Below are 9,548 nucleotides of genomic sequence, written 5' to 3' on the forward strand. Positions count from 1 at the left end.
CTCCCAAAGGCGCGGGATTACAGGCTGAGCCACCGAGCCCAGAGCCTTTTCTCTTAAGGCACCCACACCTTCCTTGAACAAGTCTTTTCTTTCTAGTAGGTTCTTTCTTACACTATACTTTGGATTTGCTCCGAAATTATTTTCTGCTGTGAAACCAAGAACTCAGGGAGCATCACACTATCACCTGGCATGGAAACCATCCCACACTATGCCTTATTTACAAAGTGTTGGCTACCTCATGAAATGTATTGACTATTGTATTAAAAAGTGACAGCCGCCGGGCTAGGTGGCTCAGCCTGTAATCCCACGCCTTTGGGAGGCTGAGGTGAGTGGATTGCCTGAGCCCGCGGGTTCGAGGCCCTCCTGGGCAACTTGGCGAGACCTCGTCTCTACAATAAAAATAAAAAATCAGTCGGGCGTGGTAGCGCATGCCTGTAATTCCAGCTACTTGGAAGGCTGAGGCGGAAGGATCGCCGGAGCCCAGCAGGTCGAGGCTGCGGTGGCCGGGAGTGGCCACTGCACTCCAGTCTGGGTGACAGAGTGAGAATCCAACTCAAAAAAAAAAAACAGTGACAGCCAGAATGGTTATTCAGGTACTCAAAGTGTAGTTTCTACTGAATGTGTATGGCTTTCATTCCATGGTAAAGTCCAAAATCCGTACACTGAACCACTGTAAGTCAGGGACTGTTTTGCACATAATTAAATACTCTCATCTCACTGAGATCTGAGAGGCCCAGGAAACCTGAGGCTTCTGGGGACCTGATCCCTTCTGGGGCTCCGTGAACAGAACATGGGGTCAGCCTGCATCAGGGTGTTTGGAACTCTCTCCCCAGAACACACATGCGTAGAATGCACCCACAGTAAGCATTCTGGAGGCGAACTCCACTCAACTTGGCATTGCGGGTGCCAGCTAGACAGTGTACCTTGTGCTTTTTTTTTTTTGTATTTGCTGTTCCTGGGAGACAGCAGAGAATAGAGGCTCGAACCCCAGGTCTAACACTTACCGGCTGTGTAGTTTTGAGTGAGTTAGCCACCCTGTGCCTCAGTATCCTCATCTGTAAAGTGTGGATCATAGGCCGGGCTTGGTGGCTCAGCCTGTAATCCCAGCACTTTGGGAGGCCGAGGCGAGCAGAATGTCTAGGCCCACAGGTTTGAGACCAGCCTGGGCAACTTGGCAAAATCTTGTCCTTACAATAAAAAAAAAAATTGCCAGGCATGGTAGCGTGCGCCTGTAGTTCTGTCTAATTGGAAGGCTAGATGAAAGGATCGCCAGAGCCCAGCAGGTCGACGCTGGGGTAGCCATGAGTGTGCCACTGCACTCCAGTCTGGGCGACAGAGTGAGACTCCAACTCAAAAAAAAAAACAAAAACAAAGTGTGAATCACAACAGGACCTGCCTCAGTGGGTTTCTGTGGTGACTAAAGATGTTGATATGTGTCTACTGCTTAACTTGGGCCCAGTGCTCAGTACTGTCCAGCGCTTAGTGAGTGTTTGCTGCTGTCCTGCACATGGGAGGACACTGCAGCCTTTCTCCCTTGCTGTGTGAATAATGCCACTCTTCATTCTTCTTGCCACCGCCGGGCTCACCTACTTACAAAATGATGCCATATCTCTGCGTTATAACAACGTTTAGTGTGCATGTATGACAAAGTCACCAAGTTCCTTAATACCAAACAACATCAAGATCAAGAAGGGATTCACTGTCTCCCTGCAAAAGCTCTGGTACCTACCGTCAGACACAGAGCCATTTCTACTGCCTAATCCCATTAACAAATTGGAGCTTCTACCGGTTCCATATTGAACACAGTGTGAGATTCTCTAATGATTAAAATTAGGGTAAACCTATCAATCCCATTCCCAGTTTCCTCGCCTGTAAAAGGAGGAAATAAGCACCCGCAAAAGTTTAACAAAACATTTAATACTATGCAAATACTAACTCGACAGTTTGCACAGAACCCTGTGAAATCGGTACTATTATCCTTGTCATACAGATTAGGAAACTAAGGCACATAAGGCTTAAATAAACTGCCTGAGTTATATAAACAATGGTCAGGACCCCCAAGAAAGCAGTGTTGTATTTTCGGGCTAGAGGAGAACTTGCCCTGAGGCTATGCCTTTTATAAATCACAAGGAAGATCACACAGGGACAGGAAACTTGATTTTTTTTTTAAAACTCAATGTAGTGTAAAACTATTCCTGTGTAAAAAAACTATCGACCTGTCTAGTTTTTTAAGTAGGTGCCCAACATTCTGAAGCATAACCGTAACAGATTTTTCTTTGAGTAATTTCATACACATATAATTTTAATGTATAAGGATACGCATGAAAAATTCAATATGCATAACTGAGGTTTTTGGAGTAAAAAAGGACAACTTTTATAAGGAAACAAAGTATATCTTTTATTTATTTATTTATTTTTGAGTTGGAGTCTCACTCCATCGCCCAGGCTGGAGTGCAGGGGCACACTCACGGCCACAGCAACCTCGACCTGCTAGGCTCAGACACTCCTTCTGCCTCAGCCTTCCAAGTAGCTGGAACTACAGGCACGCACCACCACTCCCGGCTAATTTTTAGTTGCCCAGGCTGGTCTCAAACTCCTGGGCTCAGGCAATCCTCTCGCCCTGGCCTGCCAAAGTGCTGGGATGACAGGCTTGAGCCACCATGCCTGGCCTCAAAGTATATTTTTTGGATGATGTATGCAACACGGAACTTGGGCCCTTTAGTTTAGAAAAAGAGTCACAGGATCACAGAGAGGGACACACTGCATATTTTAAAGAGACTGTGTCCTTCCATCTCAACTGTCTGAACCCAGAAGCGCTCCTGGAAAGGGCTTCCAATCAACAGTCATACACCCAGCGGCACTGTTTTACAAAGGTCCCCTGAAATCCCAGCTCTCTGCAGCAGGCAGATGGACAAACCCATGAGTGACTGCTGTCTCCACCTTATTCCCCATAGCAGACTCTAGATGCTTCTAAAAGTGGAATAGGAAATCAAAGGACACTCTAGGGTCCCAGAAGGAACTCTGAGCCTCCACCCGGGAGTGTGCAACTGCTGGGTCTGGGACCTGCAGGGCAACAAGTCCTGGCGGGGACTCCCCCTACTCTCCTACATCATTTATTTATTTGTTTGTTTGTTTGAGTTGGAGTCTCACTCTGTCACCCAGACTGGGGTGCAGTGGCTGCTCATGGCCACCGCAGCCTCGACCTGCTGGGCTCCGGCGATCCGTCCGCTTCAGCCTTCCGAGGAGCTGGAATTACAGGCGTGTGTTACCACGCCCGGCTGATTTTTTTATTTATTGTAGAGATGAGGTCTCGCTGCCCAGGCGGGTCTCGAACCCGCGGGTTCTGACAATCCACTCACCTCAGCCTCCCAAAGGCGCAGGATGACAGGCTGAGCCACCGAGCCCGGCTCCCCTACATCATTTATCTCCTTCCCATCTCTGAGGCTCGGAGGGGACACAGATGCTGACAGCGTGGGAGATTCATTGCCGGCCACTGAGAGAAGATGCAGGAGCAAACAGAACGCTTTTCATCCCCAAGACGCAGGAAGTCATGGGCAGAGAGAGTCAGGGGCTTGTGAGGCCCACGGGGAGGAAACACAGACTGCTGTTCTGCCTCTGTATCTCAGATACAAATGCCCTTCAGGCAGGGTAATCCTGTCGCTGGGGGATGCATCCTGATGAAATAAGTGAACAAAATAAAAAGGTCCAGTCCTCCTCGTAATTAAGTATTCGTCCCCCAAGAGCCCACTGTGACCTCTTGATGCTCCAGGTGCCAGGCGGGCAGCCACGAACAAGGCAGATGTGTCGCCGTGGAGGGAAGCAGGACACCAGCAGGCACACGGCCAACAGCTGAGCTGCACAGGCCCTGCCTGCTGTGAAGACAACATGATCATCAGGTGAGGGGGAGTGGTAATTTCAATGCAATTAGGAGAGCCTTTCCTCAAGAGGAGAAGCTGGAGGTGAAGGCTGGCTATCGAGAAAAGAGTTGGCTGGATGAGTAAAGGTATGGAAGAAGCAGATTCTAGGCAAAGGGGCAGCCAGGGCAAAGGCTCTGAGTTGGAGTCAAGCTTGATTTCTCCCAAGAACAGAAAGAGGTTCGCGTGTCTGCAGGGTAGGCATTGTGGGTGTCTGTTTATCCCTAAAGATGTTCAGAGCAAGATTATCTAGACTAAGGAAGCCCAGAAGCGATCTAAATGTCTATGAATGGTTCAAAATTAATAGCAGATGACTGGGTAGAATATTTCTGTGTTCACTAGGAGTTTTTTGCTTGGAAGTCACACGATCAACTTGGGCTGGCAGGAAGACGGCAGTGTCTCACTGAGTGCCGATTATCTGAATCCCAGCCACGGACCAGCCCTGGGGACTTGGGGAGGCTCCATGCTCCTGATGGTAAATGGGGATAAGCTGTATAGCTCTGTAGGTTAATGCATTCGATGAGATGACCCGTGAAAACATGGTACCGGAAATACAGTATGCACTCAATCCACATATGCTCTTAGGATGAGGCTGGGATGCCACCGTGAACACAAAGCAGGAGGAGGTTTATCATCCAAATCATCACATGCGATGGTTCTGTGGACAAGGACTGCTGGGCACCAGGATGCCTGAAGAGGGGAATTGCCTGATCAGGGATTGGCTACAGCCCCCCAAGGAAGTGACACTTGGTTCGTGTCCACTGGGCCACGCTTCCTGCCTTTCATCTCTGCCTCTCTGGGGACTTGGTTTCATTCTTTTTTTTGTCCTTGCATCCCCATCTCCTTGTGCTCTATGGGGCCACTGTACAGCTCCTAGGATGACCTGTCTGGGGTCCAACTTCATGAGCCATGACTGCACATCCGTCTTGGCTCCAACTCTGTGTCAGCCGGAAAGAGAGGTTCATGGACTCCACCTTGCTCAGGTGGAATCCTCGAGTGAGGTCCGTCTTCACCAAGCAGTTGTGGGTCCTGCTGCATTAAACTGGTTGTTAGGTAGGGCAGGGAGCAACCAGGGGTCCACAAATAAACATGGGAGCCAGTCACAAGGGAGTGAACCATAACCTGGGTGGACACTCCCTCAATGGCCTTTACAGCTGCACAGTGATTGTAAGAAGAGCAGAAATCAAGACAAAGTCTCTTGTGACGTGAACAAAAGCAGAAAGCAAACCCATACACACAAGGGTGACACACCACGTATGGATGTGGACAAGATCACAAAGACTTAGGCAAAAATAACGACACTGTATGGCACCAAAATTGTCCCTGGCTTAGCCTCGGGAGATGCTTGCTGGGATTCTGACCAGTCCACTGCTTTCTGCAGGATGGCCTTGGGCAAGCTGCATAATTTCTCGGTGCCTCAATCTTCCCACTTGCAAACTATTGATAATGATATCACCTATGTCACGGAACTGTGATGATTAAGTTAGTAAATATGGGTAAATAAGGGGCAGAGAACAGCATCGGGCATTCAGAGGGCACTGGGTGTGAGCCACAGTTGTGAGAGCCAAAAATTTGGAGCGTAGCTTCCTTTCTTCAAGTTTTTTTCTTAACACAAACAAAAAAACCCCAGAAAGAACGATCTCAACGCCTGCTTAACTTTAATTCACACAAAAGTTGAATTATCTGATCAGGCATGGTGATTTACACCTGCAACCCAAGCACTTTGGGAGGCCAAGGTAAGAGAATCGCATGAGCTCAGGAGTTTGAGACCAGTCTAGACAACACAGTAAGACCTCGTTTCTACAAAAAATTAAAAAATCAGCAGGACATGGTGGTGGGTATCTGTAGGGAGGCTGAGAAAAAGGATCGCCTGAGCCCAGGAGGTCTAGGCTACAATGAGCTGTGATCATGCCAGCCTGGGTGACAGAGCGAGAGATTCAGACTCAAAAAAAAGGTTGAATTATCTAAAGAGGAAAAGGTTTGCATTCTTCCACTGTTGAATAATTAGGGTGTTGCTATTAATTCTGATTTTTGTCTTATATTTATTCAAGGCACCCTTTCTTTTCAATGCCCTTCTCCCCACTCCATTCTTCTGCAACTGGGGCTTTGGATTAAAACAAGAATAATGCAAAAAAGAAAACCGAGCATTTGGGCTAAGGCCCGCCACAGCTGCGGACAACAAGCCACGACCTCGCAGCCGACCTGTGAACACCCAGCTCCCCTGGAGCCAGACGTGTCCAGGGAGCTGCCAGCCCATGCAGAGGCCCCTCCCAGGCCGCTGGGGAAAAGTACAAATCGCCCATGTGCTGGCGAGTGTCGCTGCAGGATTTTCCAAGCTGTCACATTTCTGCATCCGTTAGCATTTCTGTGACAGAAAGTGGGGCCAATTAACAGGGGAAGCAACCAGTGTCTGCAGAAGGGATGCCGGGAGATCAGTCAAGGAGGAGGAGAAGAGAAAACCATCACAGACAGCACCAAGTCGCAAGCTGTTAAAGTGGCCTCGCTCTAATCCTGCCTCTGCCCCCACAGACCAGCACGTACAGGCATTAAATCCCTTGCACAGAAATACACACCTGGCATGATTTCACAGTCACAGCTATGGTGCAAATATAATTATCTCCATCCATCTATCTACCCATCCATCCAGCATCTCTATCCATCCATCTAATCTTATCATCTATCTACCCATCCGTCCATGCTCTCTATTCATCATCTATTTACCTATATCTATCAACTATCTATTTAATCTACCATTTATTTATAAAGTATTCTATGTATCTATCATCTGCCCACCTAACCTATTATCTAGCTACATTTTATCTATTTATGCATATTTCTTCTACCTGTTTACCTATATCTATCATTTATCTATAAAGTATTTCGTGTCTATCTCTATCCATTTAATCTATCATCTATCTGTAAAACAATTTGTGTATATATCTTTCCATCCATCATCTATTTACCTATATCTATCTATCTATCAACTACCTAATCTACCATTTATCTATAAAGTATTCTATGTATCTATTATAAACCCATCTAATCTATCATCTATCTATAAGGTATTTTATCTGTTTATCTATCTGATACTTGGTACCCTATGCTACCCCGTCTTAATAATAATAATATAAAAATCTCTTTGTTTTGGTAAGAAACCAAGATCCAGCAACTAATGAGCCTTAAAATTGAGCTGTAATGAATTTTGTGTGGTGATTTCAGTAGAATAATTCCAGGCAGGCTGAACAAGGGGTATATCTTTATCCCTCGTGTTTCATAAAGGCAGAACCTTGAGAAAGAAAGACAGGGGAAAGCTGGCATTCCTGGGCTGAGAGTGTGTGAGCCTCACCTGTGTGAGCCCATCACTCTATAACCATGTGGACCCAAATCCCAGGAAGCAGGAAGCGTGAGGTGTGAACACACAATGCCCTGGCACAGCGTTGCACCTGTGCTAGGTGTGAGTTCCAAGGCCTGTTACTCTAGAGATTTTACCACCACTGCTTGGGAAGTCCTTTCAAAAACTGAAACCACGCAGCTCGGCCCCTTCCAACAAGGTTGTCTTTTTTTTTTTTTTTTTTTTGAGTTGGAGTCCCACTCTGTCACCCAGACTGGAGTGCATTGGCACGCAGCCTTGACCTGCTGGGCGGCGGTGATCCTTCTGCCTCAGCCTTCCAAGTAGCTGCAACTATAGGCACGCGCTACCACACCCGGTTAGTTTTTGATTTATTGTAGAGATGCGGTCTCACCAAGTTGCCCAGACGGGTCTCGAATCCACGGGCTCAGGCAATCCACGCACCTCAGCCTCCCAAAGCGCCGGGATTACAGGCTGAGCCACAAAGCCCGGCTAAGGTTGTCTTTTATTTGTCAAGTATTGATTTTCCACCACCCTCACTCTTGTCTCCCAATGCTTCCCCTTTTTGGCTACTTCTCAAAAACCAGTGGCTGACTACTCATAAAGTAAGCCAAACACCCACTCTCCATTCCTGATACAACACAGAAGTGACATCTCTACCTTGCTGATTGTATCTTGTTAACTGTTTGTAAAAATTGCTTACCCCATTTGTTCAAGCAGTAGCACCCTTGGCGATAAACATATTTAAATTGGATACTTAAGAAACGAAAGACTGTGTTCCTTAATTATTTATGCAAGTTCTAACTCCTTAACTAGGAAAGAAGTAACAAGAACAACATGTCAGGTCTGTAGCGACATTTTTAGATAATAGGCTTGAAAAACAAATTCCTCCTTCCCAAGAGGAAAAGAAGACATCCTCTTTTATCATGGAACCCATTCCTTCCATGGTTGTTTTCACTGATACCTACACCCGTGGGTAGGAAAATAAATCTATCCCCTTGAATAAAGGCACTTCCAGCAACACAGCGAGGCTCTAGGATGTGTTTTTTTTTTTTATTAACCAAGGTGTCGTTAAATATCTCCTCCATATATATGTATTTGATTTAGTCACTTTAGAAAACCCTGACAGTGGCAGGGAGTTGTTATTAGTTGGGTCTATAAATTGTAAACCTCCCCAGGGCAAAGTGCCATGTGTGATGTTTGTTACCGTTATTCCATGTGACACTTATTCAAGTAGGAATGGGAAGCCCTTCCTCTGCGGATGGCATTTCGGGGCTCGTCTCACATCGTGAGCCTGAGAAGGAGCCAGGTTGAGCTGTGGAGAATCAGAGCCCATGCCCTGTCTCAGTGGAGCCAGGCCCAGCTCGCCTCATTATCCAGCAGCCAGACAGCCATCTTCTTTCTATGTGGCATCATCCAGAATTTTAAAACTGGCAATTAATCCAAACGTTTTTTTTTCTGAGTTGGAGTCTCACTCCATCACCCAGGCTGGAGTGCAGTGGCCCACTCACGGCCACCCCAGCATCAACCCACTGGGCTCCAGCGATCCTTCCACCTTCCAAGTAGCCAGAACTACAGGTGCGCGCTACCACACCCGGCTAATTTTTTTGATTTTTTAATTGTAGAGACGAGGTCTTGCCAAGTTGCCGGGGCTGGTCTCATACCCACGGGCTCAGGCAATCCACTTGCCTCAGCCTCCCAAAGTGCTGGAATTACAGACTGAGCCACCAAGCCAAGCCAATCCAAACTTAAAAAATTTAAAAAAATCTCTTTGTGGGACAGACAGGATATACCATAAGCTAGATTCTGCAAGCCCCCACTTCCCAGCCTTGGACAAGCTGCCCCGAGGACCAGGGTAGCCACCTGGCCTGCGACACTCTGGCTTTCGGAGTCCAGCAAGGACTCAACAGAGAGTTGCATCTCCTGCAGAAATAAACAGACACTCAGGACAAACCACACTCTGGATAGGGGCTCAGGGGTCATCGTGAACGTGCAAAGAAGACCCCTGTACTGTCGCTAAACAGGCACTGCTGTGAACACTTTATAGGACACCCCAGAGGGCTTTCCTTGTGTTTTGTTGCAACAGACCATTTCTTATCACCTTTTTAAATTTAATTTTATTTTATTTTTTTGAGTTGGAGTCTCATTCCATCACCCAGACTGGAGTGCAGTAGCCACTCCCGGCTACTGCAGCCTTGACCCGCTGGGCTCCGGTGATCCTCCCACCTCAGCCTTCCAAGTAGCTGGAACTACAGGCGTGCGCTACCACGCCCGGCTAATTTTTG

Source organism: Carlito syrichta, unplaced genomic scaffold, assembly GCF_000164805.1.
Source record: "Carlito syrichta isolate Samal-C Ts95f unplaced genomic scaffold, Tarsius_syrichta-2.0.1 Scaffold303206, whole genome shotgun sequence".
In the NCBI taxonomy this organism is placed as follows: domain Eukaryota; kingdom Metazoa; phylum Chordata; class Mammalia; order Primates; family Tarsiidae; genus Carlito; species Carlito syrichta.